Genomic DNA, 23,365 nt, shown 5'->3' on the forward strand with positions numbered 1-23,365 from the left:
AACAACAAGATCTGTCAAACAGCTAATTGTATAACCACAGCCAGCCAAACACAGTCACAGTCCTGGAAACAAACCACATCTCTCTATTGGCCAATTTACAGCTGAGACAGTTCTGGGCCAGCCAATCCGATGAAAGAACCCTTCTACCCCATGATTCCAGTTATACTGCGTCACCAATCACACTGTTAACTTATAGCAAATCGCTGGATGAAGACTAAACTGGCACTTTATTAATAGGCTTCTGTTACTGGACACTCTTTTCTGCTTAGCCGTGTGATTGAGCCCTGCACAGTATGGCAGAACATCCACCACGTTTGCTTCTTGCCTTACACCCAGTGGCATTGCGATAATCACTGGCTCGTTGTGACCCTAAATTAGGGGTATTAAATTTAACCCTCAACACATGTACTGTAGGTCAATTTTTTCACTGGATTGCCCACTGTGCTTGTGCTTAACCTTTTTCTCACTAGCCGTCACCAGACTGCTGGAGCACACATCTGCTACCAGATAAATGTAATAATTCAGGAAAATGATGCAGTCATTTTTTTTTTGTAGTGTGGAATAATCTTTGGCAGCACGGTTGTGCAGTGGTAGCGCTGCTGCCTCACAGTTAGGAGACCCGGGTTTGCTTCCTGGGTCCTCCCTGCGTGGAGTTTGTATGTTCTCCCTGTGTCTGCGTGGATTTCCTCCGGGTACTCCGGTTTCCTCCCACAGTCCAAATACATGCAGGTTAGGTGCATTGGTGATTCTAAATTGTGCTTGGTGTGTGGGTGTGTGTGCCCTGTGGTAGGCTGGCGCCCTTCCCAGGGTTTGTTTCCTGCCTTGCGCCCTATGTTGGCGGGGATTGGCTCCAGCAGACCCCCGATGACCCTGTAGTTAGGGTATAGCAGGTTGGATAATGGATGGATGGATGGAATAATCTTTGATAGTAACACAGTAATACAGATCTGTTTTTATTAATTAATGCAGTTATTTATCTGATTGCCACATTTGCTTCAGAAGAGGCCATCCACCTGAAGTACAATACAGTTTATTTTTGTATAGCCCAAAATCACACAGGAAGTGCTGCAATGGGCTTTAACAGGCCCTGCCTCTTGACAGCTCCCCAGCCTTGACTCTCTAAGAAGACAAGGAAAAACTCCCAAAAAAACCTAGTAGGGAAATAATGGAAGAAACCTTGGGAAAGGTAGTTCAAAGAGAGACCCCTTTCCAGGTAGATTGGGCGTGTAGTGGGTGTCAAAAGAAGGGGGTCAATACAATACAATACAATACACAGAACAGAACAAATCCTTAATAAAAAAAATTTAAAAATTTTTTAGAAGTACGGAGCAGAATTTAACAGTAGATGATATCACATAATAAGATTTAGATAATTTTAGACTCCTGGAGACCTCATCCATCAAGCTGCCTCCCCCATTTGGCCATTCCACGGCTGAAACTGTGTTGGGCCAGCCAATCTAATGAAAGGACCCCTCTTTCTCATGATTCCTGCGATCCTCCATCAGGGATGACTTTACCTTAGGCAGGCAAAACAACTTAGCAGGTGGGCCGTGGCACCAAGTGCCATATTTGAGTACCGAGAAAAGAAACAGAATAGGTGAGGGTTAGTATCCAATTATAACTGTCATGTTACTTATGTTTTAGTGCTAATGACTAACAACAGAGATGCAGTCTGTACAGTTAATCAGCAGCTCTAGTCAGGATATGCTAAACTGAAGTAGTGAGTCTTCAGCCGGGATTTAAAAGCTGAGACCAAAGGGGCATCTCTTATAGTAGCAGGCAGACCATTCCACAGTTTAGGGGCCCTGTAACTAAAAGCTCAACCTCCCATTGTTATTTTATTAATCCTTGGAACCATAAGCAGACCAGCATTTTGAGATCTTAATGTGCACTCTGGTTTGTAAGTCATGATAAGTTCAGACAAGTAAGCTGGACCTCGGTCATTTAATACTTTATATGTTAAAAGAAGGATTTTGAAATCTGCCCTAAACTTAACCGGGAGCCAGTGTAAGGATTTAAGAACTGGAGTTATGTGTTCGTATTTTCTTGTTCTTGTAATAATTCTTGCAGCCGCATTTTGTATTAACTGGAGGCTGTATAAAGAACAGTTTGAACATCCAGTGAACACTGCATTGCAGTAGTCAATCCTACTAGAGATAAATGCATGAATTAATTTCTCAGAATCCTGTTTATTTAGAAAGCGCCTTAATTTCCTAACATTTTTAAGATGGAAGAAACATGTTTTGGACAACTTTGTAATATGCGCTTTAAATGACATGCTAGAGTCAAAGATAACTCCTAGATTGCGGGCTGATTCAGTAAAATTAATTGGGATTCCAACTGAGTTAAATGATGACAAAATATTGTTATGATCAGCATCATTCCCTCCAACAATTAACATCTCTGTTTTATCTGTATTTAAAGACAAGTAGTTCTCATTCATCCACTCCTTTAATTCACTAAGACAACTAATTAAAGACAACATCGGAGAAACTTCATCTGATTTAAATGAAAGGAATAACTGGGTGTAATCTGCATACAAGTGAAAATTAACATTATGTTTCCTAATGATAGATCCCAGTGGAAGCATGTAAAGTGAAAACATTAAAGGTCCCAGTACTGAGCCCTGCGGGACACCATATTGAACTTCTGTGTATAATGATGGAGTACTGTCAGCACATTTCTGTACATATTGGAACCAATTTGATAAATAAGAACTAAAAAGTACGTTTGGGCCCGGCCAGTACTTGGATGGGAGATCATCTAGGAAAAAGCTTGGGTTGCTGCTGGAAGTGGTGTTGATGAGACTATTAGGGGGTGCTTAACCTGTGGTCTGAATGTGGATTCCAGTACCCCAGAGCAATAAAGGGGACACTGTGCTGTAGAAATGGCACCATCCTTCGGATGAGATGTAAAACAAAAGTCCTGACTCTCTGTGGTCAAAAAAGATTCCTAGGCATCCTTCATAAAGAATAGAGTGTACCCCAATGTCTTGGCTAAGTTGCCTATCATAACCTTGTCTGTTCTGGACCCCTAATCATCCCCTGTCTCTCATTAGATATTTATCTCACCACTTCACCACCTAATAGCTAATCTGTGTACTGGTGCAAAAATGGCTGCCTTCGCATCACCCAGGTGGGAGCTGCACATTGGTGGTAGCTGAAGGTCCTCCTCTGTCTAAGCTCTTTAAGCAGTAAGAAAAGCACTATATAAATGTTATTAATTACTTTTAACATGTTACCCCCAATATTGCCCACAGACATGTCAGGTTGTAAAAAAAAAAGGGCGCCCAGAGATGTGGATCACATGTTGACAGTTTAGTTAGTATTGTCGCATGTGTGCTGTGTACAGTGAAATTCTTACTTAAGTGCCACTAGAGTGTACATTTTGGGTGGAAATTTTGCATAAAATTTTCATTCCAATATCCTAACGTGATATGAGAGATATCAAAAGCTTCATCCACTCCCAGGACTTTTAACATTCTTTAAAGGGAAAATGTGTAAAGTACCAGAGGCTTAGACATAACATGGTGTTTCTCCAAGGAAAACATTTAACTATATATGTGCATTCAGTCATGTTTGTGATTCATTTTATAAAATATGTCCAGCAGTTGGCTGGCACGCTGTCCACTCTATCCAATATGCTCGATATAAAAGCTGCTCGCTTTTCCACATGACACTCACTGTGATTGCTCTCTGCATTATATCAAAAATAATAAAAAAGAACGAAAACAGCACACAAATGCACACTGCCACTCCCACCGGGTAGAAGATTCAAAAAGCATTTTTTACATGACTGTCATAATACTTTAATATATACAAGTGTACACGCCATATTTAGCCGGGAGGTGCCAAACTATATGACAGATCTTAGGAGATCATCATTTTAATGCCACTTTAATCTTTTTATGTTTTAAAGCATTCAACCTAAAGTAGTTGTAAAATTATTAAAACTTAAAGTGACTAAAATGTCTGCTATTCTAATCCTAAATTGTGCTCACACACACAAAGGCTCAAGACACTCAGGACATGAACAGGCTCCATATGGTATAACTGGAGCTGAAAAACATTTTGCCCCTCTCTGGCATTTGTAAGTACCTTAAAAATGTTTATTCTTTGGAGGTTTTCAAATTTCAGAATAGAAGATAAGAGCTTGTGGTTCTTTGGTAATAATATCTTTGAATCTTTACTGGTTTAGCTTGTTGGCAGTTTAGAGTACCACACATTATAATTAGACTGAGCCATTATTGATCTAGAGACACCTACAGAATAAAGATATCGATCTGTTAGAAAGTTGGTTAAAAATACCGTACACAATGATAATACTGTGCCTGATCTTTGTTATCACTGGTAAGAACTTTGGGTTTCATAAATCTGTGTTCTCCCTCCCAGTAAGGCCAGTAAGCTTAATGTGCATCACAGGTAAATTAATGGAAGGAATTATTAAGGAAAAGATTGAGCAGCAAATGGCAAGAGCAGGAGTTTTACTGAACAGTCAGCATGGGTTCAGAAGAGGGAGGTTATGTTTGACTAACTTGCTGGAAATTCTATGAGGAAGCAACTAAAGGATATGATCAAAGTTGAGAAAATGATATTGTTTATCGTCACTTTCAGAAAGCATTTGATAAGGTGCCATGTGAGAGGCTGAGCATCAGACTTAAAGAAGTGGGAGTCTGGGGTGTAGATGGGTGCAGAATTTGCTCAGACACAGGAAGCAGAGGGTGATGGTGCAAGGACCCTTATCAGAATTTGGTGAAGTTAAGAGTCATGTTCCACAGGGGTCAGTGCTAGGGCCACTGCAATTTTTAATATATATTCATTATTTGGGGAGGCATATCAATAACAAGCTGGTTAAGTATGTAGATGATACCAAGCTAGGAGAATTGGCAAATAATCCAGAATCCGTTGAATCATACAGGGGGACTGGGACAACATACTGGCTTGAGCAGATTTGTGGCAGATGAATTTCTTTTTCTTCTTCATTGTCGTCATCATCTTTTCCCACTTCCATGTGGGGTCGATGTGCTTGATCAACCTTCTTCAAACAGCTCGGTCCTGCACCTCCTCACCAGTCAACCCCTTTACCTTCAGACCTTCATTTATTTTGTCCATCCACCTCTGCTTTGGCCTCCCTCTCCTTCTCTTCCCCTGAATTTTTATTCCCATCACCCTTTTGCACACATATTTATTGTCTCTCCTCATCACATGTCCAGACCACTTCATTCTCATTTTCTGTACTTTCTTAGATATCTCTCCCACTTTTGTTGTATCTCTGATTATCTCATTTCTTATTCTGTCCTTTTGTGTAACTCCACACGTTCACCTCCACATTCTCATTTCTGCCACATCTAACTTCTTCTACTGCACTCCATTCACTGTCCGTGTCTCAGCTCCATACATTCCTGGTCTTAACACTGTCTTAAAAACCTGACCTTTAACATCCGCATTAATTAGTCGATTATAAGAATTATAAAAATAAATGTAAAGTATTACATGTAGGAAGTAAAAATGTGAAGTTTGAGTTCATAATGGCAGGTCTGAAAATTGAAAGTACACCTTATGAGAAGGATTTAGGAGTCATAGAGGACTCATCACTCTAAATTTCCAGATCTTGCCTGAAGAAGGGGCCTGAGTTGCCTCGAAAGCTTGCATATTGTAATCTTTTTAGTTAGCCAATAAAAGGTGTCATTTTGCTTTTCTCTACATTCATAATGGCTAACACAGTACAACACCCTAGTACTACAGACAGTGTTCAGAAACCATTAACAAAGTTAACTGAATGTTACATTATTTAGCGCCCTGATGTGTGGAGTACAAGTCCAAGGAGGTTCTGCTAAAGCTTTATAACACACTGGTGAGGCCCCATCTGGAGTACTGCATACAGCGCTAGACACAGTCCAGAGAACGGTGACTGGGCTCATTCCTGGGCTGCAGTGGATGAGTTGTGAGGAAAGATTAAAAGAGCTGAGCCTTTACAGTTTAAACAAAAGGAGATTGAGAGGAGAAATGATTGAAGTGTTTCAAATTATGAAGAGAATTAGTCCAGGGAAGCAAGACTTTAAAATGAGTTCATCAAGAACACCGGGACACAGTTGGAAACTTGTTAAGGGTAAATTTCACACAAACGTTAGGAAAGAGAACCACAGACACTTGGAATAAGTTACCAAGTAGAGTGTTAGACAGTAGGACTTTAGGGACTTTCAAAACTCAACTTGATGTTATTTTATAGGAATTAAGTGGATTGGATTGGCAAGATTTGTTGGTCTGAATGGCCTGTTCTTGTCCAGATTCTTCTGATGTTCTAATTATGTGCCATCTCTTGTAGAAGATAGAGGCCGCTATCGACCTCTTGAACCCTCAGGTACCATGCCAAACACCAGGTAAAAGTGCAATTCTTATTTATTTTATAATAATACTGTGCACCAAGCACCCTCCACTCCACACTACTCATACAATACTCAATAATAATACAACTCTTACTCCCAATCCTCCTCTCCCAGACACTTAGCCACCTTTCCTCCCAGCTCAGCTCAGTGTTCTGGTCTCTCTCAGTCCTTTATATAGTCCATGACCCGGAAGTGTTTCTCTCTCTCTGTCCATATGACCGTGAACACTTACGGGTCGGATACAAGCTCCTTTTCTTCAACCCGGAAGCATGTTGTTTCTACTGTTCGTGTGACCAGGACGTACTTCCAGGTTATAGGGCACGTAGCACTCCCCTACAGGTTCTCCTGGTGGTCCCCATGGTATCCAGCAGGGGTGTTTATAAAAAGTACAAGGTGCATAAGGCCCTGCTGGAATTCAGGGAACCTCCATGCTGTTGGGAGGGCTCCATCTGGCGGCCTGGAGGTGTGGGCCAGAATATTTGGCCGGCCATCCATCACACTGTTTAAATGTGCTGCCCTTTCGTGCAAGGTTTGGGTGGCGGCAGGTCCACCCTTACATCACTGCTGCTTCGTTTTCCCTCTAGCTTTATTAGTCGGCCAGAAGAAAAATGATCCAGTTGTATTTTCATTGAGTTTGTTAGAGGTTACTGTAGGCATTGCTTTTCATTTCGGGAAATTCTGGTTTTCTGTGTTATTCTGCTTTTCCCACTGGATTAGTGTATTGATCTTGTTAGCTCTCGACTCCATTTTTATGCCACTCCTTTCTTCTCTTTTGAGTATTATGATTGTTTTTGCTTATATAAAAAAGCAGTGAAATGTTAACTGCATGTCGCTGGCTTCCCATGACACTCTAAGCTGCCACCAACCTCGTCTTCCCATTGCGTCTCGGTAATCTCCAGTCAGCCATGTTTGACATTTGCTCTAATTCCAGATAACATTGCTTAGTGCTGAAGACAGATTGAACTGTCAACATATACAGTATCTGTCTGAACAAAAGGAATGTCCTTAATTTTAACGGAGACGTATGAAAAAGTAAAGATAGACATACAAATCTAAAAATAAGTAGACTTGGAGTCCTTACGAGTCCAAAGAGAGTGAAAAGAGGAATGTAGAAAATGAGAAAATATGTACCTTCTGCTTCCTCTGCATGTTTCCAGCTGACAAAGATAGACTGCTGTTTCCACAGGCACTTCTGTAATAATTACTAGTATCCCGTCGTAGGAATGATTGACTTACCACAACAACAGGACTCACCTCAGCACGTAAGACAGCAGCCACCCTTCTGAAAGAATTTTCCTTTGCAATTTGTTTTCTGTGACATGTGTGGCCTCTCACAGCACAGTATCACCATGGACTCCTCAGCACTGGCTGGAGAACACACACATAAGGCTTAGTTTAAAAAGCCTCTCCTGAACCTGGTGTCACTGGCTAGGATGAAGCTGACCATTTCTTCTCATACAGCGCCCCCTCAAATCTGCACAATGTAACTTGCTAACAGGGTGGCTTTTATGGGATTAATGACCTTTCATCCCGCTTATGGATATCTGTTTATTTTCTGTTCCCTCTGACATTCGCTTTCCTCCTGATATACTTGAGGAAAAATATCTGTGTGAACACCCAAGCAAACATTACATACAGCAGGCTGGACCCGAAACTTTTTAATAAAGATGCTCAAATTCCTATAATAAAAGGAAAACAATAAACACATAGAAATATGAGGAAGAAATTACACCCATTAAGGACAGCGGGGCTGATGAATGATGTGATGACTGCCTATTCAATCTGAAAATTTTACACATGATTGAAGCTTTATTGGGCCTAATGAAACCAGCTTCCTGAATATTGCACTTGAATGGCTGCATGACCCTGAGCACAAAGGAGTGCATTATGTTATTAGGGCTGAGATCATTTTCATTGTGAGTTACGGTGATACAATATTATAATGTTAGTGCAGTGCTAGGCCTGCAGGGTCGTGGCCGCGGGCCACTGCAGCCAAATTGAGAACTCCAGCCGCCCAGCAAAAGATTAAACTAGAAGGCAGCACTGATTTTTATCAGTGCAACAACATGGGGGGAAATAAACTTGTAGCCTTCACACGTCCCTGTTAAAACAAAACGTTGCAATTTCCTTTCATGTGGAATTAACAACGATTAAAATCACAAGCTATATGCACATGGAATAAATTACCAAAGTAGTGTGGTAGATAACATGGAGACATTTGGAACTAACCTTGATAGGATTTTGGAGAAATTAGGTGAATGGGATTGACAAGCTTGTTGGGCTGAATTGTACTGCTCTTGTCAAATTTGCTGCTCTTCTTCATCTTGTCGTTCACTCAAATGGACACACCAGTCTCTCTGATACGATGCAATCCAATACAACTGACATTTTGTATAGCACCATTCACCGAGTGCAGGCATAGAACTCTGTGAACAATTCTCAGTCAGTACAGATTATTCTAATTACTGAATACGAAACTGGTACACATATAAATACAGATTTGATAAAACATAGTGAGAACAAGGTAGAAACTGATTGAACATAATAATTGGAAACCAACAATATCTATCCATTAATTAATTGATAAACTATGGCCAGTTGATAGTGATGGAGATTAAAAAATGTAAAAGACTAGCTAACAACAAAGTCACAGTCATGGAGCTCTCGGCCGACTGGCCGCCCACCCCTTCCTGGTCATTCTACAGTGTTCTGGACGTCAAATATGATGAGTGAATCTTTTCATCCAATGATTTCAGCTTTCCTTTATTTGAGCTGCAGGAAAGCAGCCTGGCAGTAGTGCAGCGGCACCAAGTACCTCATCATGATACCCAGAAGAGAAACAGAACAATGGAGGGTTAGTAACAGTTTAAAAAATTGTATTACTTATATTTCTGTACAAATGACAAACAAACAATGATGCAGTGTGCACAGCTAATCAGCAGCTCTAGACAGGGTATGCCAGACTAAAAGCTAAGACTGAAGGGGCTCCTCTTATATTAGCAGGCAGATCACAGCTTCAGGGCCCTGTATCTAGCATCCCAACTTTCCACTGTTGTTTTATTAATGCTTGGAATCTTAAGTAGGTTGACATCTTGAGATCTTAATGTGTGCTCCGGTTTGCAGTAATGATAAGTTCAGATAAGTAAGCAGGACATTGGACATTTAAGGCTATATAAGTTGTCACATGTGCACGTATGGGAAACAGCTTAAGGGCTTGGGTAATGGCAATTTCCTGCTGAGACTTGAGGTGGCACTGCATAATAATGATCTGTCTCCTCCTTCATCTGAAGAAAGGAAGGTTGACACTATTCCACCTCTGACGTACTTCTGGAGTCCAACTACCTGGACCCATCTCTTATAAACAGTAGAACCACAGTAGTTAGTCTGCCTGATACGGAAGTCGGGACGACTTGTTTTGAGTTATTAATACTCACCTTTTTGCATTTCTATGTATAGAGGGTTGGCCACAAAATGCCCCAAAATGCTCTCTTTGTCTCATCTATCTTTAAAAAGTTAAAAGGATGCGTGCTGCCAGGTGCTGCAGGTTCTCCAGACTGCTGCACAGCTTATTTGTTACTACTGTATCTGCCATCCTGATCTTGCACCTCAGGGCTTTGTACAATGAACAGTCTTTCAGTAGATGTTCTCTTGTCTGTTCGTCTTGCATGGACACTGGTCTGAAACTTTATGTACAAATGGTAATTCAGGCAGTTGTGGTCCACAGACTGAAGAAAACCACCTGCTCTGACCTCAGAAGAAGTTGGTATTGGTCATTCTGTTGTAACTTAGGTGATGGTGCACCTACTTGACGTATTGTTTTACCTTGATGATGGTCTTGGCTTCTTTGAAGGAAGTAGATCTGACTTCCTACTCTTTTGCAAATCCTTCTTTTGCTAGAGCGTCACCAGCTTCATTGCCATGTACATTGCAAAGGGAAGGAATTCACAGCATTACAACTGTGTGAGCTCTGCATAGGTGAGAGCAGTGGAGCACATGTTTAGTTCTTTGTCTCTGGCAGATTTCAGGACCTAGGCATCTATAAAGAAGAAGATATCACTGGAGGTGTCAGGACTGTCCTCAGCATGGGCTGCACCAGTCTGGATGGCCACTACTTCAGCCTTAAAATTGGTGGAGTAGGGAAAGGTAGTAAGGGAGAGCTTTTCTTCTCTGCCTCCCAAGTACCTGATGAAGATTCCAGCACTGCTACTCTTCATTGGCTGTTCAGCTGAGCCGTCTGAATAGACGTCATTCCAGTTATCTTGTAGGTAGCTGTTCTGGGTGTATTCTATGGTGTAGGACTTCTTTTCAGCACTGCTGTGGGAATCCTTCTTGCCAACAGCAGAAATTTTGCAGTGTACCGGGGTATGCTGGCTTAACTGTATATAGCGTTCTCACAATACCAAATGATCTGTCTGGGTTCATGGTCCAGAATGTCTTAATATTTTTGTTTAATGATCCTTACCTGATGGATGAAGCTTCCTTTTAAAGTCTACACTTTAAAGACACAGCCTGTCTTTCATGGGGTGGCCTGGAAGCGTTTTGAACTTGGTGGCTTGGATCAAGTTTCAACCCTATGAAAGTTTCCACTTCTTGTACTGGATTGGAATTTATGGCTCCAGTAATACTAGGGTGTTGTACCGTGTTAGCCATTATGAATGTAGAGAAAAGCCAAGCAAAATGACACCTTTTATTGGCTAACTAGAAAGATTACAATATGCAAGCTTTCGAGGCAACTCAGGCCCCTTCTTCAGGCAAGATGTAATGTACTCTGGCTCCAGTAATGAATCTAGTCACTTGGTTCTTCACTTGGCACAATTTGGCCTTTTCAAAGTTGGACTTGACTGCTATGCCCCTTGCTGTCATGCCATACTCCAGAACTGGCCTGACTTTGTTCTATATTACAGTGTGTCTTCCATCATAATTTATAGAGCAATTTTTATATCTACAGTCAGGTCTCTATATTACTGTGAAGAATTTAGTGAGATCTTCTCATGGGTTGTACTCATAAGTATGAAGATGTTGTAGAAAAATTAGAACATTTTTTGCTTTTAGATTGAATTGTGCTTCTGAAAAGTGTTCAAAAACCAAATCTTTAGCTGTGAAAAAGTTATTGCACCCCAGTAAATTAAACCTGGTGAATGGATGATTGCAGTGGTCATGAAAATTTTAATTTTTCCAGAAAGAAAAGATCAACACAGTGGAATATTTTCAGAGTAAGGGTAGAAAAAGTGATAGAGTGCAGTCAGAAAAGGCCGTGTTCATGAACCAAGGGTAAAGACGTTTATGAAATTGAAAGGACAAAATGGCTGCTTAAGCACACCGCTGTTGCATTTTTTTGCCTGGCTTTCATTTATTTTCTGTTTATTTGTGTTTTTTGTTATTTTTATGTAATTTCTGTTATGTTGGTTTGTTATTTCATTTTTATATACTGTGTCTTTAAATGTGACTCCCTTTGTTGTACTTTTTGGCGGGACCCGGGCCTCATTGCTGCTGTATCCTTCTACTGTCATCATATTCAGACGGAGAGAGGAAGCCAGCAGTGGATCATTGAGTTTGAGTGCTGGGACCTCATACCAAGTACAGTAATCCCTCGCTATATCGCGTTTCGACTTTCGCGGCTTCACTATATCACGGATTTTATATGTAAACATATCTAAATATATAACGTGGATTTTTCGCTGCTTCACGGGTTTCTGCGGACAATGGGTCTTTTTACTTCTGGTACATGCTTCCTCAGTTGGTCTGCCCAGTTGATTTCATACAAGGGACGCTATTGGCGGATGACTGAGAAGCTACCTAATCAGAGCACACAGTTAAAGTTTCTGTGTGCTGATTGGCTCAGCGACGGAGTGCTGCATTAACCAGGAAGTCTCATCTCACTCATTCAGCATTAGCGTGCTCCTGCTACTGCTTCAGGGGCTGTGTCCAAGCGCCAACAGAAGATGCAAATGATTGCAGAAAAGGTAAAAGTTTTGGATATGTTGAAGGAAGGGAACAACTACACCGCTGCAGGACACCATTACGGCATCAATGAGTTCACGATTCTTTTTATTTAAAAAGGAGGAAAAGCATATAAGATCTACAGCCGCAGTGTCCTTTAACCAGGGCGCAAAACGGGTTGCAAGTGGACGTGATAAGGCAGTAGTCTGGATGGAATCTGCTTTAGGGATTTGGATTGAAGACTGATGGAAGAAGAATGACGGTGGTGCTACACAGTCGCCTGAAGAGGCTCCTTTAGAAGAGCTGTAACGCTCTCCTTTGTTGTGCAGTAAAATTAAACTCATCGTTATCGGACAAGTTGTCGTGTCATTGTTGCTGAGTAACCATAATTAATTATCTACGTACAGTACTTATTACATGTACATAGTTTAATGTCACTGTACACACATTTTACTGTATACAATTTTTCTTGCATTGTACGTATTTATTGCTGGTGGCCTGTCTGTCATAATGGCTGTAACATATGTGATATCTGAGACGCTCGATATCTTTAAAATAATATTTAGGTTTTACTGTATATAAACTGTGTTTACATACATAATTTCAACGAATCATACCTAATATCTAAGAGAATACAAAGGGTTTATGCTGTATAATTGTGCGGGAAATGTTTATAATAGTGTGGGAGAGTTTATAAGGGCTTAAAATATATAAAAAGAACCATATGGAACGCAACCCCCACGATGGAGGAGGGATTACTGTATTGCCTTTTGTTTGTGTTTCATGATTACCGAAGTGTTTTTTTGTGTACGTGTTTTATACGTCTGCATTTTGGATTACATATTGGGACATATTGGGTTTCCTTTTAGGCAAATCCTTTTGCCTTATTGTTTGTCTTTTTGCCGTATTATTTTTCTTTTTGTGATTATTTATAAAAATTAACATTTGCCTTGTTTCAACAAGTCAGAATTTTATGTTTTTTCTTTCCCTTGTAAGATATTTGTAATATATTTTGGGACTTTGATTGTGTTCTGACACCCCTAGGATTTACAGACTGAAGCAAAGAGGACCAGGAGTTGAATGACTAAAGACACCACAAGTTATGTATGAAAATAACAAAAATATAAGTATCTGACCAAACAGTCAAGGCAGGGATAAAACAAATTCAAAGCCAAAACTTGAAAACATGTGCAAAATGCATTTTAAGAAATGTCTCAAGTGAAACAGCAAATAAATCACAATGACACCTTTTTATATCATTCAAACACATAGGACTAGATGTTTCAGTTCTTTAAATAATCAGATTCTAACTTGGGGCATAGCATGGAGATTCTTGGCGAATTACCTGTCACTTCCGGGGACATTCCACGAGTAATCAAAGATTATACATAGCAACTGGGTTACAAAATGGTGCCACTGAACATTAACCAAGATGGCATCACGGTAAAATGAAAAAAGACTTTAATAATTTTATACTTTTGAAAAAGGCTTTCCTTGAGGATAATTAGCTTTCCAAAAGGTTCTCCTTAATGAAGAACATAGAGGGGAAGCTTTATCTCATGTTTAGAAAAATGTATTAAAAAATCATCTCAATTTATGACAGATAGCACTTTGAGTGTTAAAAGCCAGTCCCTTAGGCCAAAGCCTGCAGGTAGTTGTTGTGAACTGACTGCCTAGGAGGAAGCTACGTTAAGACAGGCGTGTGAATGTCTTGGCCTGCATTTGGTGTATTTTGGAAACCTCACATCCTCTTTTGCCATGTCTGAAACTCCTAATAATAATAACTGCTGTTTTGATTGTGGGGTTTGAACTGTTTTTATTTTGGAAATCTTTTTTGAAGAGGATGCACCCTTCACTAAATAACATAACATTACATAATATTCTGTGAAATGTATTATATTATGGTCACAAGATCCCAATGGTTCAATCACATCTACCTTCTGAATCCTATACTGATTATTACAAACTTCTAAATCTAGACAGGCTTCTACCTCTATTTGGTGCTTAGATGAGTTGATATTTGTGTATTTGTAATTTCTCTCATGATTATAATATCTACTTCTAAATGTACTTTAATAATATTATAAGTCACTCGTTCAGTTTCTATTTCACATAAATGGCATGTCCCCCATCTTTGTCTGTCCTTCTTGTCACCATCTGTGTTATAATCATCTACATCTTTCTGATTTAACCAGGTTTCTATTACAGCTGAGATATGATAGTTATGTGCAGCAACATGTAACTCCATCTTGCTTTTTTATTCTTAATACTCTCAGCATTAACACAATTGACTTTTAAATAAATGACTTATTTTACTTTTGGATTTTTAATTGTGAACCAGTAATTTTCAGTACATGTACATTTTCTACTGCTCAACACTTTATGTGTAGTTATAAACTTAACACGTCCTAAACTTAGTGCTCCCCATTCCTCATCATGAAGGAAAAGGTTCCTGTTGTACAAGGAGGAGCTGCAGTGTCCCATAAACAGATGTCCCTCCATCCTACACCATGATTTGAGCCATACAGTATGTTAAATCTTCCAATCTGTTCAGTACTACTTGGACTGGCACATGGCACAAGCAGAACCTCTGAGAAGACCACCATGTCAGTTCTTTGCTTCATCTTAGTGTCTAACTCTTTAAATTTGGATTCTAGAACTGGCAGGCTGCCCTTATGTCATTTGTTCCAACGTAGGCAATGACATCTGGTTCCACTTCTACTCTACCCTCAGCCTATCTGTCAGATCAGGGAGATCTCCTTACCTCTGGACTAGGAAGGAAATACGCCATATGAGACTCTCTGTCCTTGGAGAACTCATGAATCACTGTCCCACTTAAAGGCAAGGGGGGCCTGGGGCTTAAACCAGCAGGACTGGCTGTAAGACAGCAAACAGCCATGGCACCTGCTAAAATAACATGCTCCCATTCTGTTACAAGGCCCATTCACATACACACCCACTCTCACACACACTTCAGTCAACCTGAAATCACCTAAACAGTGATTAATGCATAACTTGTCATAGTGCCAGGGACCACACTTCAGATACTCATGTCATGATTAAGTGGGCTCATGTTTTGCACATATGCCGTGCCGATCTCATGAACAGACTTTGTCATTATAATGTAAAAAATGAATTAGATGCCTCATCCCCATCGTACTGTCTATGCAGCTGTGGACCTGGAAGACGTTTGCAAGCTTTTTCCCCCGTATCCTCATTTGTGTTCTGAAAGCACACAGATGGCATAGGTCACTTTGATTATGATCCCAGCGGGTATTTATTGTTGACCCACCTAAGCGGCTCGACTTTCTGTCTCTATTACTCTTCTCCATTTAAGTTCAACTCTGACTATGGGCTGTCTGACTTCACCGGGTGGGGCAGCAATGGCAGGGAAGGAAGAAGGCTATGAACTTGGCGTCCATACCGTGTGTCTCTCGGTCTCTAAGTGAGTCAGAGGCATCCCAGGCAGCACCTCTGCAGAGTAAGCAGGAACAAGTTTCGGCAGGGTAAAGTGTTCCCTCTGTCCAAATGAGACAGAACCATGTGGGTGTTTGCTTCCAGGGATGGAGCCCAAAACGTGGTTTCCGCTTTATTAGAGGATTTATTAGTCTGCCGTCGCCTCCTGCCACTGCACGCAGTTTAAAGCCTTTTCTTTCCATGGCTTCATTTTCCATTCAGAGAAACTGCTTGGAGTGTTGGAGAGGAATGAAAGGGGGCTACCAAAATACCTTAAGGAACAGCCGATATAATAGCAAAGGAAAGAAATTCAAGATTCACATGTTTGGCTTCCTTACAGGAAAGTAAACAAGGCACAAAAACAAGAAGCTGTGCACCCAGTCTCATAAATATAGATAATAATCCATCAGGATTATCTGATGCTCAAAATTAATTTTGGGTTCATTTGGATAATAATGGATAAAATAAAAATACACTAAAATAAATACACAAATATTATGATTCGTATTTAGCATACTGCAAAAGCACAACACATATTTTGCATATTTTCCCAATTTACACCTCTGATATCCACTCCTAACAGCAAACTAATCCCCAGTACAAGTTATTGATATGCCAGTGGAGTAGCTAGAAACTTTACGGTTACTTCATGGCACTTGAGCACACGCATACAGACTTTAATATAGATTTTAACTTTCCATTGGGAACAAGTTTATGTTTCAGAAATATGAATTAGCCCTAGACCACCCACAAGCAGCACCTAACAATGTGACATCAACCAATGCAATTTTTGTATCTGGCATCTATGACATACACCACAAACCTATTTAGACAACATTAAAGTACATGGAATTGTAAAATGCTGTTCAATACATGTATTGTACGGACATGTGAAAAAATTAGTACATCCCATGAAATGTCTTCTTTTTTAACATATGTTGACATATCAGGAGTTGCTCTTCATTTAAACAATATCTATAGATAAAGGTAATAGAATATAACAAACATCACAACATAATTACATCTTGCAGTCCATTGTATAATCTGAATAAACATAAATGCAACTTTCACATGGCAAATAAATTAGTAAACCACAGTCACTACCTCAAGCACCTGAAATTAGAATCAGGTGCCATGGATCAGGTACAAATGATTAACGCCTCATTAGAGAAGATCTTGTCTGAACCTGTCGTACTTCAACCTCAGACAGTTAGTTTGGTTTGCTCTTTGTTGCTGAAGTGTGCATTATCACCATGCCAAAATTGAAAGAGCTCCCTGAGGCCTACAGAAAAATATTATTGATATAGTACTCAGGAGTTTGGGAAGACATTTAGAATGATCTACAATAAAATTAGTAATCAACTATTCTACTCTCTGGAAGATCTTCCATTAGAAAGAGACTGCACAAATTAGATCTACAGTGAAGGTGAGGTATGAGGAAACCTTTGCTGCCTAGAAAGAACATTAGGGCATGACTTAAGTTTGCCCATGAACAGCTAGACAAAGACCATCGTATCTGGGAGAATTTGCTCTGGACAGACATGCAAAGATAGAGTTATTAGGGAAGTTTGGTAAACATCAGTGACATAATTTAACTGGAAAAATCTGATACCAGCTATAAAGCATGGTGGTGGAAATGTTATGGTGTGAGGCTGCTGTTGCTGCATTATAGCCTGGGCAGCTCACCCTCATAGAATCCACTTGGAATGATGCTTGAGGATAATGTGTGACCATCCATCAGAAGACGGAAACTCAACCAAGGTGGACCTTGTGAAATGATAATGACACTTAATATATCAGTAAACTCACCAAGGAATGGCTTAGAAGAAAGAAATGGAGGGTTCTGAAATGGCCATGTGAAAGCCTAGATCGGAATCCCATTAAGATGCTGTGGGGGATTTGAAAGGAGCTGTGCATGCATGAACCCCTCAAACATCTCACTGCCAAAAATATTTTTGCATGGTGGAGTGGGAAAAAACTTTCCCCCAGTTGATGTCAGAGACTATTAGACAGTTACTGGGAACAACAGGGGGCAAAGCTGCAATCAGAGTCAAGGGGAGATTTGCTTTGTCCACGGAAGTTTCATATCTGTTAATTTGTCATTGAACAAAGTGTTGCAAATTTTCATATATTTCTTTTCAATTACATCAACTTTATTTAAAGATACTGTTTAAATGAAGACCAAAATCTTGACATGTCCACATATTGTGTACCAAAAAAGAACAAACATTTTAATGAGCGTACTTGCTTTTCACATGACTGTATGCACTCTAATAATACATAAAATTACATTCTGTTATTAATGTCATTTTTGAATATAACTCATTGTTATAAAAGAAAAAAATAGGAAAAAATGTTCTATCTCTATCTTCAAACATACATTTATAATCCACCAACTTTCCAGTTAACTAAAATCACAAATGCTGCTGATTGACCAGCTATGCATGCTGTGCTATTTTCTAAATTTGCTTAAAATTAAACATACAGAGATAAAGAAATGAAGATACAGAGAGCACAAAAAGTACTAAGTGGTACAAAGAGGATCTCCACAAAATGACAGAAAGCATAAAGGAACTTGCTGTGAGAGGCCAGTGCTAACTGAACAGCATCAGTGTCTTCTGCCATAGAGAATTAGGAGTAGACCAACCTTTTGAGAGCAAGTTTTTGTAGAAATTTCTCATAAAAGTAACAGTGAAAATTCAGTCACTTTCCAACCCACTATAACACAAGGTGACGGGGGTCTGCTAGAGCCAATGCCAGCCAACACAGGGTGCAAGGCAGGAACAAACCCCGGGCAGGGTGCCAGCCCACCGCAGGGCACACACACACACACACACACACACACAGACACTAGGGACAATTTAGCATCGCCAGCGCACCTAACCTGCATGTCTTTGAACCATGGGAGGAAACTGAAGCACCCGGAGAAAACCCACGCAGACAGGGAGAATATGCAAACTCCACACAAGGAGGACCTGGGAAGCAAACCCAGAGCTCCTTACTGTGAGGCAGCAGCGCTACAACTGTGCCACCGTGCCGCCCAGTGAAGATTCATTTCATCTAAAAGAAGAAAAGAAAATTATACCAATATCCAGAAGTATGTGGACATCCCTCCAAATGATTGAGTTGAGGTGTTTCTGTTGCTTAAAATCAGGTGTATAGCCATGGCATCTCCATTGACAAACATTGGCAGTAGGATGGGGCGTACTGAAGAAGTCAGTGACTTTAAATGTGGCACAGGCATAGGAGGCCACCTTTGCACCAAGCCAATGTGTGAAATTTCTGCTCTGCTTGATCTGGCCTGGTTAACTGTAAGTGCAGCAACAGCTCAGCCATGAAGTAGTAGAACATGCAAACTCACAGAGCAGGGCCGCTGAGTGCTGAAATACACAACACATTAAAATGGCCTGTCCTCTGTTGCATCGATCATTTCAGAGTTCTAAACCACCTCTGGAAGTAATATCAGCACAATAATTGTCCATCGCGAGCATCATGAATTGGGTTTCCATGGCCAAGCAGCTGCACACAAGCCTAAAATCACTATGAGCAAAGGCAAACGTTGGCAGAAATGATGTAAAACACATTGCAATTGAACTCCGGAGCAGCAGAAACGTGTTCTCTGGAGTGACAAATCACGCTTTAGTACCTGGCAATCTGATGGATGAATCTGGATTTGGTGGATGCCAGGAGAACACTACCTTCCAGACTGCAAAGTGACTTCTGCAAAGTTTGGTGGAGAAGGGATGCTAGACTGGGGTTGTGTTTCAGGGTTTGGACTTGGCCCCTTGGTTTCAGTGAAGAGTACGATTAATGCCTCATCATACAGTGAGATTTTAGGCAATTGCTCAGGCCCTTTTTTGTTCCAGCATGACTCTGCAGGTCAGGTCAGGTTGAGGAGTATGCACTGGTACAGTGCGTTGCCAAACCCACTACATGATGAAGCAGTGTGGGAACCCAGTTAGCAACCACCCCAGGCAGACACGCGGTCCAGTTCCCACCCTCTGGAAATGACCATCTATCTGCCACAGCCAGGTGGTATGTGGGCACCCCCTTGACCTAGTCCAGCTGCTCTTGTCCTCAACAATGAGGATCCTGCGAGCCAGATCACCCACAGGGAATCTTGCCATGTGGGCGTAGTGGCATAACTGACACTCCCTCACAATACCGGTAATGTGCCTCATTCGGGACTCTGTGAGCAACCACTCGTTTTACACAAAGTCAAACTAGCATTACCCAAGGATTCTCCGAAGAGTCACAGTTTGAAAGGAGTTCCGTCTTTCTGTCAGGTCACTGGAAGGTGTCCATGTCTCACAACAATATTGCAAAACAGGAAGCACCAGGACTCTAAAGACTTGGACCTTTGTCCTTTTGCACAGATATCGGGAGCACCACACACCCCTTTCTAGTGAACTCATGACCCCCCATACTTTCCTAATTCGTGTACTGACACTCTCTCCGCAAACAAACATACTGCTGATGGCTGTGCCCAAGAAGTCATTAAAGCCCTGGATCTTGATTTTTATCCAGGACACTTGAAAGAACATACACTCAGACTCCACACTCAGTCTCTCGAGACCCCCGATCAGAGCCTACATTGACTCTGCGAAGATCACAACTTTGTCAGCAAATTCAAGATCCGTGAATCTTTCTTCACCAACAGATGCCCCAGAGCCACTGGACCCCACAACCCTGCCCAACACCCAGTCCATGCAAACATTGAACAGAGTAGGAGCAAGAAAACACTCCTGACGAACCCCAGAACCAACTGGGAAAAACGCAGAGATGCTACCTCCACTCTGCACAGCACTCACAATACCAGTGTACAGGCCAGTCATAACATCCAGCAACTCTGCCCCTGTGCATCATGCCAGGTCCATAATGACATAAAGGGGATCAAGTGGCCTGCATAGAACCCTGACCTCAATCCTCCTGAACGGCTTTGCAATGCATCGAATTGCCAATTGCAAGCCAGGTCTTCTTGTCCAACATCAGTACCTGATCTGACACATGCTCTTTTGACATCAAGGGCACAAGTTCCTGCAGACGCTGACAATGCAGAATTGTACTGATGCCCAGTAATACATACAGTAAAGTAATCATCATTTAAGTTGGATAGAGGTGTTTGGAGATCAGGAAGAGACAGAGATGAATCAGAGACGACTTTTAACCAGAGTTAAGACTGCAGCAGGAATGAAACCGTTCATGCGTTTAGTGATTCTTGCTTCTAGTGTCTGGTAACTTTTCTGTGATGGCAATAACTGAGAGAGATTATTTACCCAGGTGAGTGTAGTCTTTGATTATATTTCCCAGCACGTTTCCTTGCCCATTGATGTTTAAGGGTCCGTAATAAAGTCCAGGTACAAGTCTACAATGTTTTCTGCTTTTCAAATAACACACTGCAGTTTATGTCTTGAATGAGCAGATGCTTTGTTAATGGAGAAAGTGTGGATGCTTTCAATGACTGCTCTATAAATCTGCACCAGCGGTGACTGGCACAGCATTTGCACTCTTACCTCTGCCACCTGTGCAATAAAAATGAAACCAGCAGCCATGGCAAGACTTTCTCTTTGGCTGTCTAACCAGTATGTTATAACGGTAGAGTGCTAAATAATACAGTAATCCCTCCTCGTTTGCGGGGGTTGCGTTCCAGAACCCCCCGCGAAAGGTGAAAATCCGTGAAGTAGAAACCATATGTTTATATGGTTATTTTTATATTGTCATGCTTGGGTCACTGATTTGCACAGAAACACAGGAGGTTGTAAAGAGACAGGAACTTTATTCAAACACTGCAAACAAACATTTGTCTCTTTTTCAAAAGTTTAAACTGTGCTCCATGACAAGACAGAGATGACAGTTCCGTCTCACAATTCAAAGAATTCAAACATATCTTCCTCTTCAAAGGAGTGTGCGTCAGGAGCAGAGAATGTCAGAGAGAGAGAGAGAGAAAAGCAAACAATCAAAAATCAATAGGGCTGTTTGGCTTTTAAGTATGCGAAGCACCGCTGGACAAAGCAGCTGCAAGGAAGGGAGCAATGTGAAGGTAGTCTTTCAGCATTTTTTAGGGGAGCATCTGTATCCTCTAGGCCACTGTGCGAAAAGCCCCTCTGCTCATACCCCCTCCGTCAGGAGCAGAGAATGTCAGAGAGAGTGAGAGAGAGAGAGAAAAACAAACAATCAAAAATCAATACGTGCCGTTTGAGCTTTTAAGTATGCAAAGCACCGTGCGGGAAGCATGTCGCTTGACAAAGCAGCTGCACGGAAGGGGGCAATGTGAAGATAATCTTTCAGCATTTTAAGATGAGCGTCCGTATCCTCTAGGGGTACGAACAGCCCCCCTGCTCACACCCCTTCCATCAGGAGCAGAAAATGTCAGAGCAAGAGAGAGAGAAAGAAAGAGAGAAAAGCAAACAATCAAAAATCAATACGTGCTGTTTGATCTTTTAAGTATGCGAAGCTTGACAAAGCAGCCACATGTAAGCCCAGCAAGGAAGGGAGCAATGTGAAGGTAATCTTTCAGCGTTTTTTGAGGAGCGGCCGTATCCTCTAGGGGTGCAAACAGCTCCTGTACTCACAATATATTTGAGGAGTTTTATTTAATACGTAATACGCACTCTGGTTGGGTAGCTTCTCAGCCATCTGCCAATAGCGTCCCTTGTATGAAATCAACTGGGCAAACCAACTGAACCAAATTAAAAGACCCATTGTCCGCAGAAATCCGTGAACTAGCAAAAAATCCGCAATATATATTTAAATATGCTTGCATATAAAATCCGCGATAGAGTGAAGCCGCGAAAGTCGAAGCGCAATATAGCGAGGGATTACTGTAACTGATTGTAACCCCAAGCTAGGCCTAACCCAAAGATGGGGTTGAGGCTTATAGCATTAGTCAGCCATGTTGAATCATTTTTTTCAATTTTGTATACCTATTTATTCCAAGAGCATATCTTTGTCCATATCTGTGTCCATGTAATTCTGTCCATCAATCTGTTCTCTTACCCACATTTTAATGGTGATCCAAAGCTGGAACATTTCAGCAGCATGCACAGTATTAGACACCACCAGCACAGTCATAGCCATTCACATGTTTAGAAATGGCACATCAACTTGACATATCAACGTGTACTTACACTGATGTCCTCAATGGAGATGAAATGAACTTGATGAACATGTCAGCTTTAAACTAGAGCATAAGCCCTATGCATTAAAACACAGCCTGCTTCTCCAGCTTGTCTCACCAAACTGGCATTCATCCACTGTTTCCAAATGAAGGTCATAATTTTGATTGGATGGAGATGTCTGGAGATCAGGAAGAAACATAGACAGTGATCAATCTGAGACTGGAGTTAAGAGTGTTGTAGGAGGAGAATGGGCATCCCCTTGAGCCGGGAAGGATGATTTATTACCCGGACAGGATGCCAGTGCGGAACAACAAGTGAAGTGGCCAGCGGGTTTGTGCCCTACCAGTATGTTTGTGCCCCACCAGTATGTTATAACAGATTGAACAGCAGAAGCCGAGAGTCAGGAGCTGTTCCATTCCCCATCTGCCAGGTGGTAGTGGTCCACTTATGGCAACCCAGTCTGGAC

This window comes from Erpetoichthys calabaricus, chromosome 15 (genome assembly GCF_900747795.2).
Source record: "Erpetoichthys calabaricus chromosome 15, fErpCal1.3, whole genome shotgun sequence".
Taxonomy (NCBI): Eukaryota; Metazoa; Chordata; class Cladistia; order Polypteriformes; family Polypteridae; genus Erpetoichthys; species Erpetoichthys calabaricus.